This window comes from Lolium perenne, chromosome 2, assembly GCF_019359855.2.
Source record: "Lolium perenne isolate Kyuss_39 chromosome 2, Kyuss_2.0, whole genome shotgun sequence".
Lineage (NCBI taxonomy): Eukaryota > Viridiplantae > Streptophyta > Magnoliopsida > Poales > Poaceae > Lolium > Lolium perenne.
The window spans coordinates 202,398,737-202,406,860 of NC_067245.2; the positions used below are offsets into that span (position 1 = coordinate 202,398,737).

Here is an 8,124-nt window from a genome sequence, read left to right on the forward strand (position 1 = left end):
ACTCCCAGAAAAATTATGCCCGATCTTATGCGGTATTTAGGGTTTGAGAGGAGGTAGGGTTTAGACGGAATTTGACGATTAGGGTTCTTGTGCACAGCCGGTAGCAAAGCCAGGCGGGAAGACAGAGGAAATAAGGATACATATATTGGGGGGAGAGAGAGACTCACCTGCCTTGTCGTGGTCCAATATCTGCGTGGCCGCAGCTAGGAGCAAATCCTTGCGTTAGTCTGAAGACGGGCTCATCGTGGGGGTGTGTGTGCGTCGAGGAGCAGAGGGAGCGCTGCTAGGGTTTCGACCAAGTGCGCGGAATGGATTTGGACATGAAGGGCACATAATCTTGATTTTGGTAAGAATGGCACAAAATGGATTTAGAGAAGTGCCCCACAAATCCTCCTACATATACAATAATTAGCAATAACTAGATTTTAGATGTGCGCCTTGGCGCACGATCCCGTGGAATCCGCACTGATTTACATTTTGTATAATAATAGTGTAAAATATTAATTCATCTTTTAGCTTTTAAAAAACAAAGTGGATATCATGAAATTAGGATAAAACAAACAAAATCACGAACAAAGTAGCACATGCTTATGTACATTCATGAATAGAGGAATATTTTGGGGCTTGCCTTGGCTCGCGGTTTTGATAAAAAAGTTTGTAAAATATTGTATTAAGTAATGTTACATGGGCTAGATCACTGATGTACCAACTTAAAATAATACAAAATGGAATGTTGCAAAATTAAAGGATAAACGGGCAACTGTGAAAGCGACACCACAACAACCAGCAATTTTCTCTTCTCAAACCCTCTTTGCTGAACTATACCGCAACAACATACATGCCTTGTTGTCTATTTTTTTTTCTGATCAAACAGAAACCACACGTGAACATCAAAACACATCCTGCAATGCTACAACATATGAAAGCAAAGTAGATGATATATTTTTCAGTGTTCACCAGGCTGGCACTGGCTACATCATTGATTTTTTACCATGAGGCTATTAACTTATAATGCAAAGCTGAATTGCTGATGGTGAGACCAAACGTGCCACGTTGAACTTGAGGAGAGAACCTACATTTCTCAGCAGTACAAAAGTTTCAGCAAATGTGCACACAGGAAATAGAGAAGTACTCGACTACATGAAAATAGGGTATAGTTATTTACCTTCAGCAACAGTGGAAATAAATCTTTGATGTAAGAAAATCACTGAAGAGAAAGGCCTGCACATAAGGGCGACATGATAAAAATTAAATAAAATCTATGTCGTCACCTGCAATTTATCACCTCTGAGAATAAATATTTTGTCTAGCCAGTTTCTTCTCAGAATCCGAAACTCTTTAATTAGCTTTAAATTCATGGATATGAGCATATGTATCCTGTGAATGATTAAAAGATGTCAAATATGATCGTCAATTTGGAATTTCAGTTCTAGAACATGTAAAAAAGGAAATCTAAAGCATATTCATAACTTAATCATATTACTACGAAAAACTTATCTTACAGATAACTACGACTGTAGACTATTTGGTCCATTCCTTGTAACATATTTAAAGATGGTCTTACAGCATCAAGAGCAGTTTCATGACATTCTCTGACGTGCACTTCCATTGTCACAATAAATGATAGAGAGGGCTAAGAAATATACAGGTAGTGTTCCAGTTTGGTACCCAAATTTTAATGCTATGAAGTGAAACTGATAAAAATGCTAAGTTAAGTAATATGATTTCCTCTCTTAGAACTGGAACCTGCAAGTTCCAGATCCTCATCTTGCCCATTCCCTCCCTGATAAACCAATCAAACAAGCACCAATACAGAAGGACGATGGATGAAACTTAATATATAACAGGAAATTCAAAAGTCTCAAGCAGGAACCTTCATAGTCTCTCCCGTAGCCATTGCATACATATAAATGTGTATAGCCATAATTAGTTTCTTTATGTGAAGTCTGAAAGCTATCTTCTGATTCCCATGATGGCAATTCAGTTTAAGACATCAGCCCACTATGCAGCACACGAAAACATAAAAAATTTCTAAATAAAATGCAATAATATGCGCTAACTTGTGACCATCATTACACAATAAAGTAACTTGATGCCATGAGAACTACCTAATAAGTTGATGTGACTCCACAAGCTTTGTAATCCATATTGTTGAAAATTACTTACTCTAAGAAGAAGCTGCAGCAGAAATATACAAATATTAGGTTTGGGGAAGAAAACGTTAAAAAGCATCCCATGTGAACTTGAAAGTGAATTAGAAATATTAGCTCTATTTCTCTCTCATGCATCTGTCCTAAAAATCAAATTGTTCAAAGAAAAGTTAAGCACTCATATTCCTGCGGTATGTTTGCAAGGAACATGACATTGATATGCAGCATCTATTATTTTCAAGGGAACAATACTCTCAAAATTGAGGCTTCTGGAACCTATAGTAGTTTGAGGCTCAGTTCATCCAAGCCACCTATAGTAGTTTGAGGCTCGGTAACCTACTCCCAAAATTAATTGTATATTTTGAGGCTTCTGTAACCTACTTCATCCAAGCCAACAATAGTAGTTTGAGGCTCAGTTCTTATGAGTGAAGTTTATTGTTATTATCTGATATAAGATTATTATCTGGCATTTAGAGTCCACCCATTCTTATCTTTATTCAATTAATGAATCTCTGATGATACATTTGCCCTTCCGGATGTGCCAGTTTGCCAATAGACAACCAATCTGGCGGTTTTGGAAGCAAAACCATTGGAAAAATTAGACCAAAAATACAACAGTCTACCTTCCTTTTTTCCAAAATAAAGACATCCCCAATAGTCTACCTTCCTAAGAAGGTAACTATAATTTTGTAATGGGAAGCACAAAAAAAGTCCTCTGCACCAGGAAAAGCCATGAGAGATAAATGCCGAACAGTGGATAAAGCTCATCGTTGAAGAGAAGACATCTTACCTTCCGGGTGAAGCATTCAAATATAAAATATCAAGGATGCAGGGCATCTTCTGAATCCTGCAAGGCATTTGCAAATATAGGAGTTAATACATAGTTATAGTCCTGCATATTTAGCTAACGTAGTTAGTTACTCTCAACTCCAGTTACCAGATCTGATTCCTATGACTTTTAATTTGACACTAGGCTTCCAAAAACTCGAGGTTGCTGCATTTGTTGGTGCATAATGAACACTCCCTTCTCTGCATCATGATTGAATAAAACAACATGAAAACAGAGTAATCAAACTGAAACTACATTGGATAATTCACCTTTAAGGCACTAGCAAAATAGCCTAGTTCTGCAATGGCCCGGATAGCATGACATCCCCTCACATTAAGACTGCATCTGATGACAGTAAAGATCGATATAAGCTATAATACTTGAGACAAAGAAAACACAGTTTGGTAGAGGAATTAATTTGGTCCCTACTTTTCAGACACATCAAGAAGGATAATACTTGAGACCATGCGAGACGAAGATCGATAAGCCAAACTGAAAAGAAACAGCAACCATAGTGTAAATGCCCTATAGACTGCAAGAAGAACACAGTAACTACTAACCACTCCACTAAAACAAAAAAACAAATTGCTATTTGGATGCAAATGAATACCAAAAAGAATAAGATGATTCCTTTATATATATATATAGCAGTAGAAAAAACTGAACATTACAGGAGCAACTTGCTCAGGCCATGGATACAACTTAAATATAGACCTTCACAGTTTGTTGCAGAGCAAAGGAAAAGCTGGTGGAAAATTACCCTCCTATTTTTTAAACATGGTAGAAAGAAATAAACCAACAAACAAATGCTTTATCTGCGAGCTTATAAACTATTTGAGGTATCCTAATCGTAGACGCGGTAAATTAACTAATACATAGCAAGAACATTTTAATTTTCTGCATAGTACGATAGTACAACCTGAATAGCACATAAGCCAAGCAGTACTAAAGTATAGCCCTATAGGTGCAAACACAAAACATGCACTACTACTTACTTGGGGAACGTGTAACATCATATAAACAGAATTCAGATAACTATGCTAGTTGATTTTAGCTGCTCAAGATAATTATAACTTCCCAGAATAGACATAGGAATAACGTGACATCTTTTTATCATCCTTGTTGTAAGCTTACCTTATTAAGGAATAGTCCTAGGTAAAGTGCAATATGAATGGACTACTATTTAACCGCTTGAACGGTACACGAACATACACATTTTCTTCAATGAACACGCGTACATGCGGGAGGGATGCAAAGTAGGTATCAGACTTAGGGTGCAAAATTAATGCTGAAGAGCATCTGCAAATAGCCGCCATGTCAAGCAGTTTTGGTGAATAAGATCATAAGAACTTGAACACTTCTAAAATTTGGAGACTTATACGAGCTGCTGCACTTTCAATAAAAGACCTGCAAGCAGACCTAAAGAAATTAGCTTCCGACTAATATGAGGTACTTCACTATCAAAAGAAGAATATGAGACATGCAAGAAGAATAAAAGAAATCGGCTTGCAACTTATATAAGCTACTGCATTTTCAATAACAGAATAACAGGGGAGTCTAGAATCGCATAATATTGATGCACTCACAGCATCTGATGCAAACAAAATCGAACACCAATTGCGCTCAGGGCATCCTATGCAAATAAATTGGAATACCAATGAATTCCATGCATCTCAATGAGGCTGGGCAGAAACTCCAAGCCAGCAATAATTTGTATTCTTACACATAGCATTATTAAGAGCGAAAAAGACATGGAAAATCAACAGTCCAACGTGCACAATCAAACTCTTCCTTGTCTTGGAAGGATGATTTTATTCTCATTTTAGCTCCTTAGAAGTTAGAACCAGCACTATATAGGGCAGCGAAACAAATGAGGTTTCTTCCTGACTCATACAAAGAATTTTAGCTTAGTGCAACACCGTATCATGTAATATTATTTTCTAACCATTAGGATTCTTTTCTACTGCTTTCCATAGTTACACTCTGCACCATACTAAGCTTTCAAGACCAAGTTAGACATAGGTATATCATAGTAGCTTTCTTACAATAGAATCGAGAGACAACATTTCAGTTTAAATGAGCATAGACCAATTCAAATTGCAGACGAAGAAAAATGACAGCAACATTATTATTCATAAATCCCAAGGAGAACATGATTTTGGTGCTATGTTCTCAAGTCCCAAACACTGCAGCATTACTACGAAAAGAACACACATAAACTGAAAAGCAAACGGTAGGCAAAAGAAGCAAGGTAACTGAGGGAACGTACCTAATAATGAAAGAGCGACACCAACCAGAGCAAGTCATCGGATATTATAAGAACCAAACATTTAGCATCTTGAAATTGTTCCGCCAGTAGAAAATTCAGTGCCCAATCTCGCCCCAACCATGACTCAATTTCATTTTGTGTTAGTTGTTTGTTCACTGCTCCATCACCTCTCCGCATGCGCATCTCCGCGTTCAGCGCTCCATCACCTCTCATTAAACTTGGTGAGCTTCGGCGGCTGCAAAATAGCAAGAAGGATAAGCTTGTTAATGTAAAAACTGGAATATATGACAAAGTGTACCGCATAAAACTAAGGCAGAATGAACTGGACAGCATAAGATTCAGATGCTTTGCTAGCCAAATCATTAGTGGAAAAACAGTTGAGCTCAGTTCAGTATTGATTATAAGTTAAAATGTTTAGCAATTTAGTGAAGATTAACATTGGAGGGGATATCCTGAAGTATATAAATGGGTAACAGTGAAGATTATACCTCAGAGTAATCATGGATAAAATATGCATTGCTTAATGCCTCAACAATTTGTCAAAACAAAATGTGCAAGCCATAGGTCCATCGTCTGTCTGATGTACAAAAGCTTCAGGTGATCAATCACCGCTATAACAACATTGCAGGTCTAATTCTTTGCACACAATCCTGAAACATGCAACAATGGAAAATATGCCTTAATGAGCTCTGAATGCATGGATCCTTTGAATACGTACACGGTAATTACAACAATGAAGAATATTCAGTTGGGGGAAGAGAAAAACTCACTGCGCCGACCTCTCCCGTGGTGCAGCGGCGGCTCTTCCTCTGCTGCGGCTTGGCGGCGGCCTAGCGGCGGATCGAGCTCCTCTCCGCTGAAGACGATGGCGCCGCAGCATCCGCCTCGCCGGCCTGAGGACCGGACGATCCGCGCTCCACCCCGCTGAGGAAGCGCCCCTGGTGGCGTCTCCTGCTCCTCCTACTGCAGCGTGCTCCACCTGCTGAGCCCAAGGAAGAAGCAGGCCGGAGGAGAGGAGGAGGAGAGGCGCGCAGCGGCCGGGAAGAGGAGAGACGCGCGTCGTCCTCCCTCCAGCTGAGCCTAGGGAGGAGGCACGCCGGAGGTGAGGAGACACGGCACACGGCAGCGGCAGGAAGAGCTCGTTGACGGCAGCCAGCAGAGCACCACGAAAGCTCGAGCTCCATGGAGGAGGCCGGCCGACGAGGTGAGGACACGGGGCTAGGAGGAGAAGGTGGGTGGCGGCCAGGGAGGTGGAGCAGCGCCGCCGGGCACGGGGGAGGAGGACGCATGGGGATTGGGCGTGGCGGCTGGGATTGGGTGAGTGGGGAGAAGCCTCTAGGGTTTTCACCGTGGGATGTCTCTTTTATAGTATGATGCGGTGAAAAAACTGGACGGCTGAGATACACTGAAGTAAAGATCCGATGGCTCACGTGCGAGGTTCGCTGTGAAGCCCCCATGGGGGGGCAGCTATTATACCTTCCAATGTGCAAGCATTTCAATCGATATTTTCTAACAAAAATGCTTATTTACCATTTCTAAATTCTAGATATTTCTGTTGCAAAAGTGGAATACTTCAGTTGAAAATGTTGTTAGTCATGACAACCCGGCGCGTGTCTAGCGAGACTATCAAAAAGAGAGCTAGACAGTTTGGTTAGCCTCGTCATAGACAGTTCGACTAGTCTTGAGACACAACGCGCCGCCAGTCTTGCCTGCATGCCACCGCCACCTCTCCCGACACGTACCTACGAGGGCTTGTCGAGGCTTGTGACATACGAATTCTATACAGAGCTATGTATACAGGTTTAGCTTTATTAAACCAATATGGCTATAATTATGAATAAAGATCAAGTGATCTCAGATGTTTTTATGTTTGAGTTTATCTGAATTTGCAAACGTCTTTCTCTGCATTGCAGTTGATGTGTAGTTTTCAAAGTGCTGTAACATTTCCATAATGATTTCGTAAAATATAGCGGAAAGTATCATTTGCTCCTGAGCACCAGTGCTCTCGTCGTTTAAATAAATTTAAAATCATGGTTTACAAGTTTTAAAAAAATCTGAAAATAATTCTGCACATAGTTAGTGTTGTATCCCACAAGCATGTAAAATCGTGACTTGAAATTCTATATTGTGGGCTACACAAAAATGAAAAATCTGATAAAATTTGGGGATTTCAAACATACTTCTACAGATCTACATTTTTGTTATTTTTTTACAGCTCAGAATACAAAGTATTTGGAATTGATATTTTACACGTTTGTAGGATAATTCGTGAACTACATCCGAATTTTTTCATTTTTTTAAGACTCACAGATGTGGTTTTGGATTTTTTGAACTAACCAGGAGCACCGGAACTCGGGAGCACGAAATCTGCGTTCAAAATATAGGACGCTTTCCGCTCCCGCTTGCTTACGCATGACCGCTGACGTACTGAGGACCAACCAGCACCTTGTGAAGATCATCCTGACACCGCTATAGGTTTCTGGTTTACTCCCGAAATTTACACCGTTGATTTCGTCTGGTTTGTTCTACTTACATGTACAACTGTGATTTTTCGAATACCCAAATCAACAAGGAGAACCGTTGCATTCAGCCTGACAGTGCTGGATGTTCGAGTTCGTTAAGCTAAGATGAATAAAAGTGTAAGTGTGCAATCCTGTCGCCGTCAAGCGGCTCAGCTACTGTCGGGCGTGCCTGCTGATGCGCGCGCCGAATCACCGTATAATAATTTTCAACTTTTTATCGATCGGCTGCCGCCAGCTCCGACGAAAACAATCGGCTGTGCTAGGTATAAACAATCTTTAGCAGCCGGCCTGGCAAGGTGGCAGTCGTGTACTCACTCCCTAATCCTGGAAAACCCCAACGTACAAGAGGGAATT

At 40.3% G+C, this 8,124-nt stretch overlaps 1 long non-coding RNA gene across 7 annotated transcripts; it reads right to left on the reverse strand.

Annotated features, from left to right (window-relative positions):
- Window positions 1–648: 648 nt before the first annotated feature.
- Window positions 649–6,727, reverse strand: LOC127318386 (uncharacterized). 7 transcript variants are annotated; one of them, XR_011752274.1, is made up of 11 exons: window positions 6,019–6,727; window positions 5,737–5,898; window positions 5,249–5,483; window positions 4,218–4,386; window positions 3,409–3,471; window positions 3,249–3,324; window positions 3,088–3,179; window positions 2,941–2,997; window positions 2,109–2,178; window positions 1,166–1,377; window positions 649–1,072 (listed from the first exon to the last, which is right to left on the reverse strand). It is a non-coding gene; the product is annotated as an uncharacterized lncRNA (long non-coding RNA). The 7 variants fall into 7 exon arrangements; XR_011752273.1 differs by having other exon boundaries at window positions 4,192–4,386; XR_011752272.1 differs by having other exon boundaries at window positions 4,114–4,386.
- Window positions 6,728–8,124: the final 1,397 nt, after the last annotated feature.